Genomic DNA, 23,685 nt, shown 5'->3' with positions numbered 1-23,685 from the left:
TAGATGTCTCTTCTCCCTTACGGCTCTAATCTGATAGTGGTAGATGTCTGGTCTCCTTTATGGCTCTAATCTAATAGTGGTAGTGGGGTGGTAGATGCCGAGTCTCCCTGTTGGCTCTATTCTGATAGTGGTAGTGGGGTGAAAGATGCCTAGACTCCCTTATGGGTCTAATCTGATAGTCGTAGTGGGGTGGTAGATGTCTAGTGTCCCTTATGGCTCTAATCTAATAGTGGTAGTGGGGTGGTAGATGTCTAGTCTCCCTTCTGGCTCTAATCTGATATGGCTCTAATCTGATAGTGGTAGATGTCTAGGCTCCCTTATGGCTCTAATATGATAGTGTTAGTGGGGTGGTAGATGTCTATTCTCCCTTACGGCTCTAATCTGAAAGTGGTAGATGTCTCATCTCCCTTACGTCTCTAATCTGATCGTGGTAGATGTCCATGTGTTCTACATCCTGGGTATTACTGTCATCACCTCAGCAGATAGATAACTGTGTTCTACATCCTGGGTATTACTGTCATCACCACAGCAGATAGATAACTGTGTTCTACATCCTGGGTATTACTGTCATCACCGCAGCAGATAGATAACTGTGTTCTACATCCTGGGTATTACTGTCATCACCACAGCAGATAGATAACTGTGTTCTACATCCTGGGTATTACTGTCATCACCACAGCAGATAGATAACTGTGTTCTACATCCTGGGGTTTACCCAGCACCTCCTCCAGTATTACTGTCATCACCACAGCAGATAGATAACTGTGTTCTACATCCTGGGGTTTACCCAGCACCTCCTCCAGTATTACTGTCATCACCACAGCAGATAGATAACTGTGTTCTGCATCCTGGGTATTACTGTCATCACCTCAGCAGATAGATAACTGTGTTCTACATCCTGGGTATTACTGTCATCACCACAGCAAATAGATAACTGTGTTCTACATCCTGGGGTTTACCCAGCACCTCCCCCAGTATTACTGTCATCACCACAGCAGATAGATAACTGTGCTCTACATCCTGGGTATTACTGTCATCACCACAGCAGATAGATAACTGTGCTCTACATCCTGGGTATTACTGTCATCACCACAGCAGATAGATAACTGTGTTCTACATCCTGGGTATTACTGTCATCACCACAGCAAATAGATAACTGTGTTCTACATCCTGGGGTTTACCCAGCACCTCCCCCAGTATTACTGTCATCACCACAGCAGATAGATAACTGTGTTCTACATCCTGGGTATTACTGTCATCACCACAGCAGATAGATAACTGTGTTCTACATCCTGGGGTTTACCCAGCACCTCCCCCAGCATTACTGTCATCACCATAGCAGATAGATAACTGTGTTCTACATCCTGGGGTTTACCCAGGACCTCCTCCAGTATTACTGTCATCACCACAGCAGATAGATAACTGTGTTCTACATCCTGGGGTTTACCCAGCACCTCCCCCAGCATTACTGTCATCACCATAGCAGATAGATAACTGTGTTCTACATCCTGGGGTTTACCCAGCACCTCCCCCAGCATTACTGTCATCACCATAGCAGATAGATAACTGTGTTCTACATCCTGGGTATTACTGTCATCACCATAGCAGATAGATAACTGTGTTCTACATCCTGGGGTTTACCCAGCACCTCCCCCAGCATTACTGTCATCACCATAGCAGATAGATAACTGTGTTCTACATCCTGGGTATTACTGTCATCACCACAGCAGATAGATACCTGTGTTCTACATCCTGAGTATTACTGTCATCACCACAGCAGCTAGATAACTGTGTTCTACATCCTGGGTATTACTGTCATCACCACAGCAGCTAGATACCTGTGTTCTACATCCTGGGTATTACTGTCATCACCACAGCAGCTAGATAACTGTGTTCTGCATCCTGGGTATTACTGTCATCACCGCAGCAGATAGATAACGGTGTTCTACATCCTGAGTATTACTGTCATCACCACAGCAGATAGATAACTGTGTTCTACATCCTGGGAATTACTGTCATCACCTCAGCAGATAAATAACTGTGTTCTACATCCTGGGTATTACTGTCATCACCACAGCAGATAGATAACTGTGTTCTACATCCTGAGTATTACTGTCATCACCACAGCAGATAGATAACTGTGTTCTACATCCTGGGTATTACTGTCATCACCACAGCAGATAGATAACTGTGTTCTACATCCTGGGTATTACTGTCATCACCACAGCAGATAAATAACTGTGTTCTACATCCTGAGTATTACTGTCATCACCACAGCAGATAGATAACTGTGTTCTACATCCTGGGTATTACTGTCATCACCACAGCAGCTAGATAACTGTGTTCTACATCCTGAGTATTACTGTCATCACCACAGCAGATTCAGCAATTTACAAAATAATTTGAGTTGAAGTTGGGATTTTATTTTAGGAATAAGGCCTGTGTTTATTTTTTTTATTTCACCTTTATTTAACCAGGTTAAATTGGAAACTAGGAGGAGGCTGGAAGGAGGCTAGTATCTGCTACATTTATGCCTTTACTAGACTATGGGGATATTTTATATATGAATGCTTCCATTCAGTGTTTGAGATCAATTGACTCCTTTACCATTGAGATGTATTATAAACTGCAAAACCCTTACACACCACTGCACTTTGTATATCAGGGTTGGCTGGCCTTCTCTAGTCAATTGTAGGCTCAGTCACTGGTATACTTTTATTTACAAAGCCATTTTGGATTTACTACCATTTTTGGGGGGCATTTTTATTGTTCAGAAATGTGGTGGTTCAGAAATGTGGTGGGTACTCTCTTCGTTCGCTGGACTTTATCCTGCCAACTGTTCCAACTGTTCCAAATGTTCCAAATGTTCCAAATGTTCCAAATGTTCCAACTGTTCCAACTGTTCCAACTGTTCCAAATGTTCCAAATGTTCCAACTGTTCCAACTGTTCCAAATGTTCCAAATGTTCCAAATGTTCCAAACGTCCGAACTGAATTTGGTAAAAGGGCTTTTATGTGCTCTGCGCCATCATCTTGGAACGCCTTACAAAATAATTTTAAACTGGAAGAACTTGTCCCGATTGGTGTTTTTAAATCACTGATGAAGGATTTTGAGGCTGATTCCCTGACCTGTCAATGTTTTTTATTTGTTTTTTTTACTAGATTACTTGTAGTGGTTCATGTTGTCTGTCTGTAATTGTGACTTGGTGCTGCCTACCTAGACCAGAACACTCTTGAAAACAGAGATTTAAAATCTCAATGAATATTGAATTCACATAGAAATATGTGTTATAGATCTGTCATTCTCTTTTAAAACAAGTCTAATCAGCTGTAGATCAGTTCTATGCACGCTATTTCTATGTTTCCCATTCTTTAGTTTTTGCATCTTTTACTTTCGGTTTTGTACACCAGCTTCAAACAGTTAAGTGTTAGGGGGCACTATTTAGATTTTTGGATGAAAAACGTTCCCGTTTTAAACAAGATATTTTGTCACGAAAAGATGCTCGACTATGCATATAATTGACAGCTTTGGATAGAAAACACTCTGACGTTTCCAAAACTGCAAAGATATAGTCTGTGAGTGCAACAGAACTGATGTTACAGGCGAAACCCAGATAAAAATCAAACCAGGAAGTGCCGCATTTTTTGAAACCGCTTCATGCCAATGATTCCTTATATGGTTGTGAATGAGCTACGAATAAGCTTACGTTTTCCACGTATTCCCTAAGGTGTCTACAGCATTGTGACGTCTTTTTACGCATTTCCATTGAAGAATAGCCGTAAGGGACCATATTTAGCAAGATGTCATGGTGACATGGTGTCTCCCGCAGAAAATCTTGCGTAAAATACTGTGGTAGTCAAGGACCTCCCGTAGGTGATCAATAATGGAGCTGGTCAACGACCTCCCGTAGGTGATCAATAATGGAGCTGGTCAAGGACCTCCCGTAGGTGATCATTGAGAGCCCAATAATACAGAAAACACAAAACAGTTTATTCATGGTTGGCTCCACCTCTCCCTGTCAGATGGGAGCATCATATTCTACCTTGTTTCCTTCTTGTGCTTATGTGTATCGGGTCTGTGAGGTCATAGCGCACAAACAAGTGATAACGACAGGTCTGTTATTCCTTTCTCTACCAAGCTAGCCTCTGTTCTCTTCATATCTCCACACAGATGTGCACTTGGAAGATACGAAAAGGACAGGATGGTCTGAAGAACTGTGGTCACTCTCAGAGGCTCTTTGTCTTATGCCGTGTGACCAAGTTGCTCAGAAGCAAAGATGATTGGAAACCACACAGGTCTATTCTGTTCCTCAAGTTTATCTCTATTCGATGTACTTGACCACAGTTTAACCACATACCTAGACCAGCTGCGGGGAGAGAACGCGGAAGGGAGGAACCAACCCTGAAGAGGGGAAGTGGTTAAGCTATAGTTTCACTCCTCACTCCTCCATATGTGCACAGCAATATGCCTTATTTGCTCGTTACCATCTCGAAACTCCTATGCTAAACTCCAATATTAAACTCCAATATTAAACTCCTATACTAAGCTCCTATACTAAACTCCTATACTAAACTCCTATACTAAACTCCTATACTAAACTCCTATACTAAGCTCCTATAATAAACTCCTATAATAAACTCCTATGCTAAACTCCTATACTAAACTCCTATACTAAGCTCCTATACTAAGCTCCTATACTAAACTCCTATACTAAACTCCTATACTAAACTCCTATACTAAGCTCCTATACTAAACTCCTATACTAAGCTCCTATACTAAACTCCTATACTAAACTCCTATACTAAGCTCCTATACTGAACTCCTATACTAAACTCCTATACTAAACTCCTATACTAAGCTCCTATACTAAACTGAACATAGTCTATAGCATCTAATAGATCAAGGAAAAAGGGTGGCTACCTTGAAGAATCTATAATATAAAACATATTTTGATTTGATTAACACTTGTTTGGTTACGACATGATTCCATATGTGTTATTTCATAGTTTTGATGTCTCCACTATTATTCTACAGTGTAGAAAATAGTTGTTTATTTTTTTTAATTGAATGAGTAGGTGTGTCCAAACCTTTTGACTGGTAGTGGACACTACCGTTCAAACGTTTGGGGTCACTTCAAAATGTCAAATTGGCCGTCCAGGCAGAGTTACACCGAAAAAGCCATATCTCAGACTGGCCCATAAAAGATTCAGATGGGCAAAAGAACACAGACACTGGACAGAGGAACTCTGTACCTTGACTAATCACATTATTCCTTGTATTTTAAAAAACTGTTGTGTTATTAATTGATCAATCGAGTCATTCTGTACTTTCCATCTTTTTATAATATTTATTTAAAAAAAACATTCTCTGTCAGATTCATCATCCCGTCTGTGTAGCCAGATGAAACTTCCTGCTGAACAGCCAATCACATCAAAGTGCTCCATGCTGCCTGGTGTGCTCTCTCGGGAAGTCATCCCTACGAGCAAAAGACATTAAAAAACATATCGTTGTTTACTTTGCTCAATGGGATCCTTCCAAATGTCCTTTTGTTGATCTTGAGTGAAGCCTGGGTGTCCAAGGCTACCACTGTGGATCCCTGGTTGGTGGTGATCACGGGTCAGTGCTGTTTCACTGGGTGTCCAAGGCAACTGCTGTGGAGCTCTGGTTGGTGGTGATCACGGGTCAATGCTGTTTCACAATGAGGTTGCAACAGGAGGCTGGATGGTGCTTCCTGAACGAAAGAGCTGCAGTTAGTTTCAGAGTTGGTGGCAAGGAATAAGTTAGTCCTAAATATTTCTAAAACTAACAGCATTGTATTTGGGACAAATCATTCACTAAACCCTAAACCTCAACTACATCTTGTAATGAATAATGTGGAAATTGAGCAAGTTGAGGAGACTAAACTGCTTGAAGTTGATGGATTGTAAACTGTCATGGTCTAAACGTATTGATACAACAGTAGCTAAGATGGGGAGAAGTCTTGTCTATAATAAAGTGCTGCTCTACCTTCTTAACAACACTATCAACAAGGCAGGTCCTACAGGCCCTAGTTTCTACCTTCTTAACAACACTATCAACAAGGCAGGTCCTACAGGCCCTAGTTTCTACCTTCTTAACAAGGCAGGTCCTACAGGCCCTAGTTTCTACCTTCTTAACAACACTATCAACAAGGCAGGTCCTACAGGCCCTAGTTTCTACCTTCTTAACAACACTATCAACAAGGCAGGTCCTACAGGCCCTAGTTTCTACCTTCTTAACAGCACTATCAACAAGGCAGGTCCTACAGGCCCTAGTTTTGTCACACTTGGACTACTGTTCAGTAGTGTGTTCAGGTGCCATTAAGAGGGTCTTAGGAGAATTACAATTGTCTCAGAACAGGGCAGCATGGCTGGCCCTTGGATGTACACAGAGAGATAACATCAATGATATGTATGTCAATCTCTCCTGGCTCAAAGTGGAAGAGAGATTGAGTTCATCACTACTTGTATCTGTGAGAAGCATTGACATGTTGAAGGTACCAAGCTGTCTGTTTAAACTACTGGCACACAGCTCAGACACCCATACATACCCCATAAGACAAGCCACCAGAGGTCTGTCTAAACTACTAACACACAGCTCAGACACACATACATACCCCACAAGACAAGCCACCAGAGGTATGTTTAAACTACTAACACACAGCTCAGACACCCATACATACCCCACAAGACATGCCACCAGAGGTCTCTTCACAGTCCCCAAGTCCAGAACAGACTATGGGAGGTGCACAGTACTACATAGAGCCATGACTACATGGAACTCTATTCCACAGTACTACATAGAGCCATGACTACATGGAACTCTATTCCACAGTACTACATAGAGCCATGACTACATGGAACTCTATTCCACATCAGGTAACTGATGCAGCAGTTAGAATCAGATTTTTAAAAAAAACATATACAAATTCACCTTATGGAACACTGGGGACTGTGAAGTAACACAAACGTAGGCACAGACACACATACAAACACATGATAACATACACACATAGATATGTGGTAGTAGGGTAGAGGCCTGAGGACACACTTTATATGTTGTGAAATCTGTTGTGAATGTATAGTAATGTTTTAAAATGTATAACTGCCTTAATTTTGCTGGTTGGTTGGTTAGGTTGGAAATGTCATCAGCTGTAACATTATCTCAACAGTGATGAATACCAAGTGCTGTACAAGACTTACAACGCATTCAGATGGTACTGAAGCTTTGTGACGTGAAGATATGGCTGTTACTGGTGTGGCCTGGTGGACTGACAGAGTTGGTGGGATGAGATGGAGGAGTCTGGAGGTCAAAACAGGATGAACAAACAAAACAAGAAAAACATCAGAAATACTGATTTATTACCAACTGTTAATAAACTCTAAAATATATGTCTGGAAACTTCAGACACAGTTTGTCAATAAACTCTAAAATATATGTCTGGAAACTTCAGGCAGTTTGTTAATAAAAAACATAATTTACAACAGGTATAACTGGGTTCTCTGGATTAGACTGAATAAAAGTATGGTTGACACCAATGTAATGGGTTAAGAAGTTGTGATCCTTGTTGGCAGTGGAAGGTGGAACACACAATCACCCCAATCAGAACACCTACAGAACATTCTGCTGTTTGTAAATCAACTTCCTCTAGATCTGGAAGCTGGAACACACAATCACCCCAATCAGAACACCTACAGAACATTCTGCTGTTTGTAAATCAACTTCCTCTAGATCTGGAAGCTGGAACACACAATCACCCCAATCAGAACACCTACAGAACATTCTGCTGTTTGTAAATCAACTTCCTCTAGATCTGGAAGCTGGAACACACAATCACCCCAATCAGAACACCTACAGAACATTCTGCTGTTTGTAAATCAACTTCCTCTAGATGTAGGATATGTGTTCAGTGTAACAGAGATAATATCACGTTGACATCACTGGAGAAGAATCTGAACTTACCTGATCCGTGGCTCCGCCTGGCTCCTCCCACAAGGAGGTGGAGCAACGTGGGGGATAATGAAGATGAATTTGTTGATATTTTATTACATTTTATGTTTTTGTAGGTTTTTATTAGATTTTATATAGATATATGTTTTATTTATTTGGACCCTCCACCACCCGCCCTTTCCATGAAGGACAACTTTTTCAAATGAATTAAATTTATCAAAGAAAATCCATGTTCAAATCATTTCAGAAAATGTTTCAGAAACTGTTTTTGAAAAAAAAAGGTTTAGTCGTTTCATAAATTTGGGACAGTACTCCACGTTCCCCCAGCTAGAGGTGGCAGGTGCCGGTGGAAGTCATTCCAAACATGTAAGGAATCCATCGTCAATGCAATTAGGTTAATAAATACCATCACAGGATTTCTGATTACCTCTGAAAATGAAACCGCAACTAAAGCAGTGATGTCAAAATGATTAGTTATCCAAATAAGCTTTTCCTGATTTCCAAAGATTATATCAGTGAGAGCAATACCGAAATCTAGGTTATTCGATACCTCAGTATCTAATGTACTATATGGGACATGATTTAAATGTTTTCCTTTAATTACAATATCAGATACGTTAAGTTTGCCTTCCTTAATAGCAAGCTCAATATCTTTATCATTAATTCTGAGCTCAGTTTTAATATAGAAGTCAGTCTTATCCATTAAAGAAATATAACGCCCTGAAATTATATAAATGGGGTCTGTTAAATTTATTTTTTCCTGATTTTCCCAGAAATAGATGATTACGTTTACATAATCATACAAACTATTGATGTAAATCACATAGTTACTTTCTTCAATTTTGTTATCTTGTTTCAGGAGAAAATTTTTTTTAAATACAGTATTTTCATTAAAAGCACCAATAAAGTCTAATTTGCGTTTACAATTAACTTTCGAAAAAACCTTGGAAAAATTTATTTTAGCAATATTAATTGTTATTTGTTTATTTTGTAAACCGTACTTCATAATCATATTGATACATTTTTTATTGCCGTTTTCCTCAACATTTACTTTAAAGCCAAAATGTTCCTTTTCATCTTCATTGTCCTGAAAAAAATGAATAAAAAGACCAGAATTAGTTTAGTTTAGTTCGTTTAGTTTACTAATTTGACCATTTTAAAAAACAAGCACACATAAAACTTGAAAAAGCCATACATGCACATTAATAAAATCATTGAGGGTAACACACAATACAGTCTGGGACTTATTTCCATTATTAGATCATGGAGGATAATACACAAAGTCTGGGACTTAATTCCATTATTAGATCATGGAGGATAACACACAATACAGTCTGGGACTTATTTCCATTATTAGATCATGGAGGATAACACACAATACAGTCTGGGACTTATTTCCATTATTAGATCATGGAGGATAACACACAAAGTCTGGGACTTATTTCCATTATTAGATCATGGAGGATAACACACAAAGTCTTGGACTTATTTCCATTATTAGATCATGGAGGATAACACAGAAAGTCTGGGACTTATTTCCATTGTGGACAAGAGAGCTTCCCCTTCATTGTTAGATATAACTGCATGGTCTAGAATCACAAGCATTTTGCTACACTCGCATTAACATCTGCTAACCATGTGTATGTGACAAATAAAATTGGATTTGATTTTAAATTTAGATAAGCCCACAAACCAGGACGTACTAGCATAGTCAAAACGGCATTGAATGAGGGCAGTAGCTTTCATGGAGTCCTTATCAAGTAGCTTGGACTTTCTAACCAAAAACTTAGTCCTGGCATTAACCTTCTCTCACACCTCACACCTCCCAAGATTCCATCAAGGATACATCCCAAGTAGCTAACAGAGGTTTTAGTAGTCAGCACCTCACCCCCTAACTCCACTCTGATTTCAGACGACCTACACAATTTATGTTTGGGATCCAAAAATAATTGCCTCAGTGCAGAGATAGCTTATTATCTCCAAGCCATTTGCTAATGTTAGTCAGCTCTGTGCTAAGTATTTCTCTCCAACATAGTTTTACTTTTGTGAGACACCAGACGTGTAGAGTCATCTGCATAAAGAATAACACGTCAAGAACAAGCATCTCATATCGTTAATATTCAATAAAAACAAGAGGCCCAATTAATTTACCTGAAATTGATTTAACTTTGTTTCTACATTAAACATGAAGAGGAAGTGAGTGACATGATTTTTCAATCTTCCCATGCAGTCATAAGACGACAAACACAAGCAATATCTTTAACAGCACCATTTCTAGAAAGACTGCAGAAAACAGTGTTTATGATATTTTGATAACCTATATTCTAATTACTACTATAATTAGAATATAAACGTTACCTCCTCAGTTAAATTTTATTTTAAAAAATGCTCAAAATTAGTTAATCAATTAGTTAATCAATTAGTTAATCAATTAGTTAATCAATTAGTTAATCTTACCCCCATGTTTTACTCCACCTCCGCAAATGTTACAAATACTCACTCGATGGTTCACTTTGGGTTTGGGGTTTTTATCAGCTTGATCAGGTGATCAAACAGGATGTGGGGGTGGTGTGTGGATGCGTGTTTCTTCCTGCCTGTTCAGTCTCCTGATAGAGCAAACTTTATTTCTAAAATCACAATATACTTCACATAATAGATCAGGCATTAAAATAACACAATTGTAATCTTCAGGACCAAAGCGCAGCGTAGTGTTCGTCATGTTTAATCGAAACACTAAAAGGCAAAACAACAAAGAGAAAACAGCTCCGTCAGGTGCAACACACACTGAACAGAAATTTACTACCCACAAAACCCAACGATAGACAGCTGTCCCTGATTGAGAACCAAAAAACGGAGAAATACAAAAACATAGAAAAAGGAACATAAAATGCCCACCCTAGTCACACACTGGCCTAACCAAAATAGAGAATAAAAGCCTCTCTGTGGCCAGGGCGTGACAGGAACAGTGACAGGAAATGAGCATTGCATCTTTATGCTATTTCCGAGGCTACATTTTTGCATAAAGTACCCTTCAGAAACGATGCACACCTCTTGACCTTTTCCACATTTAGTTGTTTTACAGCCTGAATTTTTAATTGATTAAATTGAAATATTTTTTTAGGCCTGGCTTGCAGTCGGCATTCCATAGGTGTTCAATGTGGTTGAGGTCAGGGCTCTGTGTAGGACAGTCAAGTTCTTCCACACCGATCTCAACAAAACATTTCTGAATGGACCTGGCTTTGTGCACGGGGAATTGTCATGCTGAAACAGGAAAAGGGCCTTTCTCAAACTGTTGTCACAAAGTTGGAAGCAATTTAGTTGGAAGAATTATCTAGAATGTCATTGAAATCAAGACAAAGGAGATGATTGTGGACTACAGGAAAAAGAGGCCGAGCACGCCCCTTATTCTCATCGATGGGGTTTGCAGTGGAGCAGGTTGCGAGCTTCAAGTTCCTTGGCTTCCACATCACCAACAAACTAACATGGTCCAAGCACACCAAGACAGTCGTGAAGAGGGCACGACAAAACCTATTCCCCCTCAGGACACTGAAAGGATTTGGCATGGGTCCTCAGATCCTCAAAAAGTTATACAGCTGCACCATCGAGAGTATGGTTTCATCTCTGCCTGGTACGGCAACTGCTCGGCCTCCGACCGCAAAGGCACTACAGAGGGTAGTGCGAACGTCCCAGTACATAACTGGGGCCAAGCTTCCTGCCATCCAGGACCTCTATACCAGGCGGTGTCAGAGGAAGGCCCTAAAAATGTTCAAAGACTCCAGCCACCCTAGTCATAGACTGTTCTCTCTGCTACCGCACAGAAAGCGGTACCGGAGCGCCAAGTCTAGGTCCAAGAGGCTTCTAAACAGCTTCTACCTCCAAGCCATAAGAATCCTGAACATCAAATGGCTACCCAGACTATTTCCATTGCCCCCCTCTCCCCCTCTTTTACACCGCTGCTACTCTCTGTTGTCTATATTGCATAGTCACATTAATAACTCTACCTACATGTACAGTACATACTAAATCAACTAACCGGTGCCCCCGCACATTGACTCTGTACCGGTACCCCCCTGTACCGGTATCCTCTGTATATAGTCTCACATTGACTCTGTACCGGTACCCCCCTGTACCGGTACCCCCCTGTATATAGTCTCACATTGACTCTGTACCGGTACCCCCCTGTACCGGTATCCTCTGTATATAGTCTCACATTGACTCTGTACCGGTACCCCCCTGTACCGGTATCCTCTGTATATAGTCTCACATTGACTCTGTACCGGTACCCCCCTGTATATAGTCTCACATTGACTCTGTACCGGTACCCCCCTGTACCGGTATCCTCTGTATATAGTCTCACATTGACTCTGTACCGGTACCCCCCTGTACCGGTATCCTCTGTATATAGTCTCACATTGACTCTGTACCGGTACCCCCCTGTACCGGTATCCTCTGTATATAGCCTCCACATTGACTCTGTACCGGTACCCCCCTGTACCGGTATCCTCTGTATATAGTCTCACATTGACTCTGTACCGGTACCCCCCTGTACCGGTACCCCCCTGTATATAGTCTCACATTGACTCTTTACCGGTACCCCCCTGTACCGGTATCCTCTGTATATAGTCTCACATTGACTCTGTACCGGTACCCCCCTGTACCGGTATCCTCTGTATATAGTCTCACATTGACTCTGTACCGGTACCCCCCTGTATATAGTCTCACATTGACTCTGTACCGGTACCCCCCTGTACCGGTATCCTCTGTATATAGTCTCACATTGACTCTGTACCGGTACCCCCCTGTACCGGTATCCTCTGTATATAGTCTCACATTGACTCTGTACCGGTACCCCCCTGTACCGGTATCCTCTGTATATAGCCTCCACATTGACTCTGTACCGGTACCCCCCTGTACCGGTATCCTCTGTATAAAGTCTCACATTGACTCTGTACCGGTACCCCCCTGTACCGGTATCCTCTGTATATAGTCTCACATTGACTCTGTACCGGTACCCCCCTGTACCGGTATCCTCTGTATATAGTCTCACATTGACTCTGTACCGGTACCCCCCTGTACCGGTACCCCCCTGTACCGGTATCCTCTGTATATAGTCTCACATTGACTCTGTACCGGTACCCCCCTGTACCGGTATCCTCTGTATATAGCCTCACATTGACTCTGTACCGGTACCCCCCTGTACCGGTATCCTCTGTATATAGTCTCACATTGACTCTGTACCGGTACCCCCCTGTACCGGTATCCTCTGTCTATAGTCTCACATTGACTCTGTACCGGTACCCCCCTGTACCGTAATACTCTGTATATAGCCTCCACATTGACTCTGTACCGTAATACCCTGTATATAGCCTCCACATTGACTCTGTACCGTAATACCCTATATATAGCCTCCACATTGACTCTGTACCGTAATACCCTGTATATAGCCTCCACATTGACTCTGTACCGTAATACCCTGTATATAGTCTCACTATTGTTATTTTACTGTTGCCCTTTAATTACTTGTTACTTTTATTTCTTATACTTATCCGTATTTTTTTAAATGCATTATTGGTTAGGGGCTAGTAAGTCAGCATTTCACTGTAAGGTATTGTATTCAATGCAAGTGACTAAGAAAATTTGATTTGATTTGATGTGTATACTGTAGCATTAAGATGACCCTTCACTAGAACTAAGGGGCCCGAACCATGAAAAAAACAGCCCCAGAACAATATTCCTCCTCCACCAAACTTTACAGTTTGCGCTATGTATTGGGGCAGGTAGTGTTCTCCTGGCATCCTCCAAAACCAGATTGTACGTGGTTCATCACTCCAGAGAACCCGTTTCCACTGCTCCAGAGTCCAATGGCGGCGAGCTTTACACCACTCCAGCCGACTCTTGGCATTGCTCATAGCTTGTGTGCGGCTGCTCAGCCATTGAAGCCCATTTCAAGAAGCTCCCGACAAACAGTTCTTGTGCTGACGCTGCTTCCAGAGACAGTTTGGAACTCGGTAGCGAGTGTTGCAAACCGAGGACAGACTCGCTGTGAGCTTATGTGGCATACCACTTAACGGCTGAGCCTTTGTTGCTCCTAGACATTTCCTCTTCACAATAACAGCACTTACAGTTGACCGGGGCAGTGCTGTCACGCCCTGACCTTAGAGAGCCTTTTTATGTCTCTATTTGGTTTGATCAGGGTGTGATTTGGGTGGGCATTCTATGTTATTTATTTCCAGGTTTTTTATTTCTTAGTTTCTGGCCGAATGTGGTTCCCAATCAGAGGGAGCTGTCTATTGTTGTCTCTGATTGGGGATCATACTTAGGCAGCCCTTTTCCTTCCTTCTGTGTGGGATCTGGTTCTTTGTTTGTGTGCAGGTAGTTTTCACAACAAAGCTGGTCAGACTTCGTCTTCTTCGTCTTCTTCGTCTTCTTCGTCACAACGAAGCTGTTCGGTCGTTGTTTTCTTTCTTGTTTTTTCTAAAGTTTCACTTCGTTAATAAATGATGTGGAACTCAAAGAACGCTGCGCCTCGGTCTCATCCTTCTGACGACACCCATTACAAGTTCTAGCTGGGCAGACATTTTACGAACTGACATGTTGGAAAGGTGGCATCCTATGACAGCACCACGTTGAAAGTCACTGTGCTCTTCAGTAAGGCCGTTGTACTGCCAGTGTTTGGAGATTGCATGACTAGGTGCTCGGTGTTATACACGTCAGCAACGGGTGTGGCTGAAATAGTCAAATCCACTCAATTGAAGGGGTGTCCACATACTGTTGTATATATAGTGTATCTGTAAGGGGTGTCCACATACTGTTGTATATATAGTGTATCTGTAAGGGGTGTCCACATACTGCTGTATATATAGTGTATCTGTAAGGGGTGTCCACATACTGCTGTATATATAGTGTATCTGTAAGGGGTGTCCACATACTGCTGTATATATAGTGTATCTGTAAGGGGTGTCCACATACTGCTGTATATATAGTGTATCTGCAAGGTCCCTCAGTGGAATTCAAACACAGATTCAACCACAAAGACCAGGGAGGTTTTCCAATGCCTCAACTGCTCAGCCTTAGATCGCTGCTCCCGAGTGGCGCAGGGGTCTAAGGCACTGCATCTCAGTGCAAGAGGTGTCACTACAGTCCCTGGTTTGAATCCAGGCTGTATCACATCTGGCCGTCATCGTAAATAAGAATTTGTTCTTAACTGACCTGCCTAGTTAAATAAAGGTTAAAACACGTAATGGCTGTGAGTTTAATGGCTGTGAGTTTAATGGCTGTGGGTTTAATGGCTGTGAGTTTAATGGCTGTGGGTTTAATGGCTGTGGGTTTAATGGCTGTGGGTTTAATGGCTGTGGGTTTAATGGCTGTGGGTTTAATGGCTGTGGGTTTAATGGCTGTGAGTTTAATGGCTGTGAGTTTAATGGCTGTGAGTTTAATGGCTGTGGGTTTAATGGCTGTGGGTTTAATGGCTGTGGGTTTAATGGCTGTGGGTTTAATGGCTGTGGGTTTAATGGCTGTGGGTTTAATGGCTGTGAGTTTAATGGCTGTGAGTTTAATGGCTGTGAGTTTAATGGCTGTGAGTTTAATGGCTGTGAGTTTAATGGCTGTGGGTTTAATGGCTGTGAGTTTAATGGCTGTGAGTTTAATGGCTGTGGGTTTAATGGCTGTGAGTTTAATGGCTGTGGAGAAAACGATCAATAACAATGTATTTACTCCACAATCAGGGCTGTTATGGTGACCATATTACCACCACACCATCACGAGTCATGACTGCAGTTAAACTCCACATGTAACTAGGCTTCTCCATGGTCTGATGCTGCTGATGGTCATTAGTAGCCTACCAAACTGCCTGGTACTGAGCACTCTATTATCACTGACATCAATGCAAACGGGATAGAAAATCCGAGGAGTATTTCTGTCTGGCTCCCCACTGGGCACCTCTGTCCAGTCATGTGAAATCTAGAGATTTGGGCCTTAATGAGTTTATTTTCAATTGACTGATTTCCTTATATGAACTGCAACTCAGTAAAACCTTTGAAATTGTTGCCTGTTGCGTTTGTTTTTGTCCAGTACACATTGTAAAGACCCCAGTAAGAGTAGATATCACCATTGGTATCGGATAAAGGATCCTAATCATTCAAATTAAATATGATTGAAAGAACCAGAATTTTCATCAGGATATTTTCTACTGTTTTGTACTACTTAAAGGAATTCTAAATTCCTCGGTATTATTTCCCAATCAGAATTAATTACTCTGTCAATGCATTTGAAGGGCTTGTAAGTCCCTATATTTTATAAGAATAGACAGAGCCCCGGTCTTAAAAGTCAGGTAACAGCGTTTAATTCAAGAGAGTACTGGTACATACACATTTTTCCACAGGTTATAAACTGAAAATGACGTCAGCGTTTTCTAAATGTTCTATCTCTTCATGACACCGGTAGAGAGGCCCTATAGTTCTCGAGCCTTCCCTCCTCGCCTGAAGCCAAGGTCAGTCCTTGTAAATCAGCATTCTAGACAGTCTGGAGATAGTCCATCCCTGCCATCTGGAGATAGTTAATTCATTTGTGCAAAGTAACAGACCGTCATTGTTACTAAACTCCTGACTATATTATATATAATTGGGAATGGGAGCAAGAGAGAAAATTCATATATGTACAGTACATAATAGCATTTGGACTAGTCAGTCCTGATTGAAATGTGTACATAATTAGTCATCATTGATAAAAAATTCCCTTAACACAGTTGAAGATGGAAGTTATCCTCTACAGGACCGCCCCCCTCCCCATGGGACTATTGAGCTAACGTAGGCTAATGAGATTAGCATGAGGTTGTAAGTAACAAGAACATTTCCCAGGACATAGACATGTCTGATATGGCCTGAAAGCTTAATTTCTTGTTAATATAACTGAACTGCACTGTCCAATTTACAGCAGCTATTACAGTGAAAGAATACCATGCCATTGTTTGAGGAGAGTGCACAGTTATGAACTTGAAAATGTATTATTAAACCAATTTGGCACATTTGTCTTGATACAACATTTTGAACAGAAATGCAATGGTTCATTGGATCAGTGTAAAATGTTGCACATACACTGATGCCATCAAGTGGCCACATCTAAATTGCGCCTATACTGGAATAGTACATTATGGCCTTTCTCTTGCATGTCAAATATTTTTTTTCTTTGTATGATATTTTACCAGATCTAATGTGTTATATTTTCCTACATTAATTTCCACAAACTTTAAATTGTTTCTTTTCAAATGGTATCAATAATATACATATCCTTGCTTCAGGTCCTGAGCTACAAGAAGTTAAATTTGGGTTTGTTATTTTAGGCCGAAAATTGAAAAAAGGGTCTGATCCTTAAGGGCTTACTGCTACATTAGCCAATAGGATATCTCTGAGATCTATGCTCTCACTTCTTTATTCTCCAATGGATTATAAGACATTTGAAATTATTAATATGTTACCAATTACATTTACTTATGATACCTAAGTATATTTAAAAACAAATACTTTTACTTTTAGACTTTTACTCAAATAGTATTTTACTGGGTGACTTTCACTTTTACTTGAGTCATTGTCTTATAAGGTATCTTTACTTTTACATAAGTATGACAATTGGGTACTTTTCCTACCGCTGTCTTTAATTTTTAAAAACATTGTGAACACTCAAAGGACTGCACACATAGGTGTGGTATATAGGTGCCCCTATTGAAATCAAATCAGACATCAACAGCATCATCCTGGAAACCCTAGACCCTCTCCAATTCACATACTGCCCCAACAGATCCACAGATGACGCAATCCCAATGGCACTCTACACTGCCCTTTCCCACCTGGACAACAGGATCAGTTACATGAGAATGCTGAATGCTGTTCATTGATTACAGCTCAGCGTTCAACACCATAGTGCTCACAAAGCTCCTCACTAAGCTAAGGAGCCTGGGACTAAACACCTCCCTCTGCAACTGGATCATGGACTTCCTGATGGGCTGCAATGGTGGAAAAAATTATATTTAGATTAGACCTGATATGTTGAATTAACCTTAGAGAATTGTCTTGTTATGTGCTTGTATTTCTTCACTGATTCAGGCGTGTCTTTGTGTGACTTAGTCACAAGGCCGCACAGCTAAGAGCCGTTTGGGTTACGACCGTGTGACACATCCCGTTTTCAGTTCTATCTGAAGGAATTCATCTCTATAGAAACGGGCAGGAATAAACAGAGAAGAGTGTGAGCCTTCGTCAACGTCAGCAATCTGAACAGACAAGCTTTTCTATACTCTGTTTCTACACATCTGCTAACTGTCATATAGAGGAGAGGAAGTAGTTTCTATACTCTGTTTCTACACACTAACTGTCATATAGAGGAGAGGAAGTAGTTTCTATACTCTGTTTCTACACACTAACTGTCATATAGAGGAGAGGAAGTAGTTTCTATACTCTGTTTCTACACACTAACTGTCATATAGAGGAGAGGAAGTCGTTTCTATACTCTGTTTCTACACACTAACTGTCATATAGAGGAGAGGAAGTAGTTTCTATACTCTGTTTCTACACACTAACTGTCATATAGAGGAGAGGAAGTAGTTTCTATACTCTGTTTCTACACACTAACTGTCATATAGAGGAGAGGAAGTAGTTTCTATACTCTGTTTCTACACACTAACTGTCATATAGAGGAGAGGAAGTAGTTTCTATACTCTGTTTCTACACACTAACTGTCATATAGAGGAGAGGAAGTAGTTTCTATACTCTGTTTCTACACATCTGCTAACTGTCATATAGAGGAGAGGAAGTAGTTTCTATACTCTGTTTCTACACACTAACTGTCATATAGAGGAGAGGAAGTAGTTTCTATACTCTGTTTCTACACACTAACTGTCATATAGAGGAGAGGAAGTCGTTTCTATACTCTGTTTCTACACACTAACTGTCATATAGAGGAGAGGAAGTAGTTTCTATACTCTGTTTCTACACACTAACTGTCATATAGAGGAGAGGAAGTAGTTTCTATACTCTGTTTCTACACACTAACTGTCATATAGAGGAGAGGAAGTAGTTTCTAGAAAAGGATTCGGATCGGTTAACTACTCCATTGTTGTAAATCTTATGATTAATTGTTTGAAAGAATCTGCAGCCTAAGGGGTGCGTGCTCAGTCCCCTCCTGTACTCCCTGTTCACCCACAACTGCGTGGCCAGGCACGACTCCAACACCATCATTAAGTTTGCTGTTTGCAGTGTTTTGTACACTGCTGCTACAAACTGTGTATTACCTATGCAAAGTCACTTCCCCCCCTACCTACATGTGCAAACTAACCTAACAAACCTAAACCCCTGCACATTGACTCCTACCATATTTTATCATGTTAAACTAACCTAACGAACCTAAACCCCTGCACATTGACTCCTACCATATCTGTTATTTTATCATGTTAAACTAACCTAACGAACCTAAACCCCTGCACATTGACTCTTACCATATCTGTTATTTTATCATGTTAATCTAACCTAACTAACCTAAACCCCTGCACATTGACTCCTACCATATTTTATCATGTTAAACTAACCTAAACCCCTGCACATTGACTCTTACCATAATTTATCATGTTAAACTAACCTAACGAACCTAAACCCCTGCACATTGACTCTTACCATATCTGTCACGTTCTGACCTTGATTTTCCGTTGTTTTGTATTTATTTAGTATGGTCAGGGCGTGAGTTGGGTGGGCAGTCTATGTTTGTTTTTCTATGTTTTGGGGCATTTCTATGTTTTCGGCCTAGTATGGTTCTCAATCAGAGGCAGGTGTCATTAGTTGTCTCTGATTGAGAATCATACTTAGGTAGCCTGGGTTTCACTGTGTGTTTGTGGGTGATTGTTCCTGTCTCTGTGTTTGTTGTCACAGGATAGGCTGTATAGGTTTTCACGTTCCGTTTGTTGTTTTGTAGATTTAAGTTATTTCATGTATCGTTCAGTTTTCCACTAATTAAAGAACATGAGTAACCACCACACTGCTTTTTGGTCCGCTTCTCCTCCTACAGACGAACGTCATTACAGAATCACCCACCACAACAGGACCAAGCGGCGTGGTAATGGGCAATGGAAAAAGCAGCAGCAGGAGCAGCAGCAGCAGCAGTGGGAGAGGCTGCACTATTTGGAGAGATGGACTTGGGAGGAGATTCTAGACGGAAAAGGACCCTGGGCAGAGCCAAGAGAATATTGCCGCCCCAAGGCCGAGCTGGAGGCAGCAAAAGCAGAGAGGCGGCATTATGAGGAACTAGCACGGCAGAGCGGATGGAAGCCCGAGAGTCAGCCCCAAACATTTATTGGAGGGGGGCTCACAGGGAGTATGGCTACGCCAGGTAGGAGACCTGAGCCAACTTCCTGTGGTTACCGGGGGGCTAGAGAGACCGGGCAGGCACCGTGTTATGCTGTGGAGCGCACGGTGTCCCCAGTGCGGGTGCACAGCCCGGTGCGGTACATTCCAGCTCCGGTGTATCGGCCGGGCTAGAGTGGGTATCGAGCCAAGTGCCATGAAGCCGGCTCTATGCATCTGGTCTCCAGTGCGTCTCCTTGGGCCGGCTTACATGGCACCAGCCTTGCGCACGGTGTCCCCGGTTCGCCTGCATAGCCCAGTGCGGGCTATTCCACCTCGCCGCACTGGCAGGGCGACCGGGACCATTCAACCGGGTAAGGTTGGGCAGGCTCGGTGCTCAAGAGCTCCAGTGCGCCTGCACGGCCCGGTCTATCCGTCACCACCTCCACGCACCAGCCCTCCGGTGGCAGCCCCCCGTACCAGGCTGTCTCTCCGGCCCATCCTTACAGGGGCTTCCTCCTCTCCAGCGCTGCCGGAGTCTCCCGCCTGTTCGGCGCTACGAGAGCTACTCAGTCCGGCGCTTCCAGAGCCTTCCTCCTCTCCAGCGCCGCCTGTGCCGCCCGTCTGCCCAGCGCCGCCTGTGCCGCCCGTCTGCCCAGCGCCGCCTGTGCCGCCCGTCTGCCCAGCGCCGCCAGTGCCGCCCGTCTGCCCAGTGCCGCCCAGCGCCGCCAGTGCCGCCCGTCTGCCCAGCGCCGCCAGTGCCGCCCGTCTGCCAGGAGCCGCCAGTGCCGCCCGTCTGCCAGGAGCCGCCAGTGCCGCCCATCTGCCAGGAGCCGCCAGTGCCGCCAGTCAGCAAGGGGCCGCCAGTGCCGCCAGTCAGCCAGTGCCGCCAGTCAGCCAGGGGCCGCCAGTGCCGCCAGTCAGCCAGGGGCCGCCAGTGCCGCCAGTCAGCCAGGGGCCGCCAGTGCCGCCAGTCAGCCAGGGGCCGCCAGTGCCGCCAGTCAGCCAGGGGCCGCCCAAGCAGCTGCCCCTCTGTCCCGAGCAGCTGCCCCTCCTCTGTCCCGAGCTGCTGCCGCCCCTCTGTCCCGAGCTGCTGCCGCCCCTCTGTCCCGAGCTGCTGCCGCCCCTCTGTCCATAGGGATTTACTGCCCCCTGCTGGAGACTGGAGCACACTGCAGTCCCATTCAGGTCCACAGGGTTTTACTGCCCCCTGCTGGAGACTGGAGCACACTGCAGTTCCTTTCAGGTCCATAGGGTTTTACTGCCCCCTGCTGGAGACTGGAGAACACTGCAGCCCCTTTCAGGTCCATAGGGTTTTACTGTCCCCTGTTGGAGACTGGAGCACACTGCAGTCCCGTTCAGGTCCATAGGGTTTTACTGCCCCCTGCTGTAGACTGGAGCACACTGCAGTCCCTTTCAGGTCCATATGGTTTTACTGCCCCCTGCTGGAGACTGGAGCACACTGCAGTCCCTTTCAGGTCCATATGGTTTTACTGCCCCCTGCTGGAGACTGGAGTACACTGCAGTCTCTTTCAGGTCCGTAGAACCATAGTAAAGACCAGTATGGACTATCAATACAGGTACTGTATGTAGAACCATAGTAAAGACCAGTATGGAATATAAATACAGGTACTGTATGTAGAACCATAGTAAAGAACATTATGGAATATCAATACAGATACTGTATGTAGAACCATAGTAAAGACCAGTATGGACTATCAATACAGGTACTGTATGTAGAACCATAGTAAAGACCAGTATGGACTATCAATACAGATACTGTATGTAGAACCATAGTAAAGACAAGTATGGACTATCAATACAGGTACTGTATGTAGAACCATAGTAAAGACCAGTATGGACTATCAATACAAAGTGACCATTTAGAATGAGGCCCAATTCAATGAGAGGAAGTCTTAACCGAACCGGGGGATGACAGACAGGAATTCGGGGGTGGAGATCTAATATATTGTTGTGCCAAACACTAAAGCATGATATTGTAATAAATCTGCACCCTATTCCCTACGTAGAACACTACTTTAGATCTGGTCAGAAGCACCATAGTGCACTACATAGGGAATAGGGAACCATTTGGAACAGAGACAGTAATTCCCCTGAACATCTTCCTCATCTGGTTTCTTGAACAGCCCTTCACTCCTCCCCTCTTCCTCCCATCCTCCCTTTTCATTCTATTCTATCAGCCACACCACTAGCTCACCTCCACACAATACATTTACAAGTTAAAGACACACCTTGGAATAAATAACAAAGGAAAACTATTACTAGATGAAGTTGAGTGTTTTTTATTATTTCCCATCACCATAAATCATATTTAATCACTGAACAGTAGCAGACCTAACTTCATCTGTTCCTGACTCTGGATAGTGGATTAAAAAGACCATCAATCTCCAATGATATTAAAGTACTATTCTGAACATTACTGATATACTGAGTGGCAAGTCAAGATATCTGCTGGTTTTATTGTTTGGTCAACAGCACCACCTGCTGGACAGGTTTAATGTTGCTGGACTGAGCAGTATGGGAGGATGAAAGATGACACATTTAGGGCCGGTTTCCTGGACATCTACATTGAACATACTGTTTAGTCCAGGACTAGGATTCATCTGTGTCTGGGAAACCAGACCATATAGTTTAGTAGAAAGTAAGTGATACCAGCTTGTAGTGGGCTGACTAGTCCTGAATTGTCCTTTAGTTCCTGGACCATTTTCCATGCAGCTCCAGGTGACAGAGAACACATCAATTAGGACCGAGCCAACACGCTGATCAATGATACTGAGGAGAATTACATAGAGACAGAAAACCAACTGAGAAAACATATCAATGTTTCTGAATGACAACCAATATACATTAACACCAGACATCATGATTCATGGAAATGTACAAGATTAAAACATTGTATTGAATTTTAATTAATAATAAATCAGTTTACAGTTTAACCAGCTCCACAGTACCATAGAAAAATGGAAAATATCCAATCCCAAACCCAGGATAGAGGGGCTGAGTGAATGTGGTCTGGACTCTGTGGAGGAGGGTCATTGTGTCAGAGACACTGTAGAAGGACAGAGTACCTGCCTTGTGATCCAGGTACACTCCTACTCTGGAGGACTGAGGGCCTGATACTTTAGTCACAACATTATTGTGTCTGAACCAATAACCACCTCTATAGTACTCTAAATTCCATGACTTGTTATTGTGTCCAAATCCACTATCTGTCCCTTTTCTGCTGATGTCTTTATATGAGACTGCTGTAACAACATTACCACTCCACTCCACCTCCCAGTAACAGCGTCCAGACAGACCCTCTCTACACAGAACATGGTACTGGTTGGTGAATCTTTCTGGATGACAAGGATATGGTTGGACTTGTTCTGTATAG

At 42.7% G+C, this 23,685-nt stretch overlaps 1 protein-coding gene and 2 long non-coding RNA genes across 3 annotated transcripts in view; 1 reads left to right on the top strand and 2 right to left on the bottom strand.

Moving 5' to 3' along the window:
* The window catches only part of LOC110516932 (E3 ubiquitin/ISG15 ligase TRIM25-like), a 538,607-nt gene that overhangs the window by 130,137 nt on the left and 384,785 nt on the right, over positions 1 to 23,685 (top strand). The window lies entirely within an intron of this gene.
* On the bottom strand, positions 5,325 to 8,261 carry LOC118947095. Its single transcript, XR_005041752.1, has 3 exons — positions 7,981 to 8,261; positions 7,221 to 7,320; positions 5,325 to 5,731 (listed from the first exon to the last, which is right to left on the bottom strand). It is a non-coding gene; the product is annotated as an uncharacterized LOC118947095 (long non-coding RNA).
* LOC118947093 overlaps positions 22,584 to 23,685 on the bottom strand; it is a 1,769-nt gene continuing 667 nt past the window's right edge. Inside the window, exon 3 of the long non-coding RNA XR_005041747.1 lies at positions 22,584 to 23,081. This is a non-coding gene — a long non-coding RNA (uncharacterized LOC118947093). The remainder of the gene's footprint in view (positions 23,082 to 23,685) is intronic.

This window comes from Oncorhynchus mykiss, unplaced genomic scaffold (assembly GCF_013265735.2).
Source record: "Oncorhynchus mykiss isolate Arlee unplaced genomic scaffold, USDA_OmykA_1.1 un_scaffold_121, whole genome shotgun sequence".
Lineage (NCBI taxonomy): Eukaryota > Metazoa > Chordata > Actinopteri > Salmoniformes > Salmonidae > Oncorhynchus > Oncorhynchus mykiss.
This window is presented reverse-complemented; position numbering and strand designations above follow the sequence as displayed.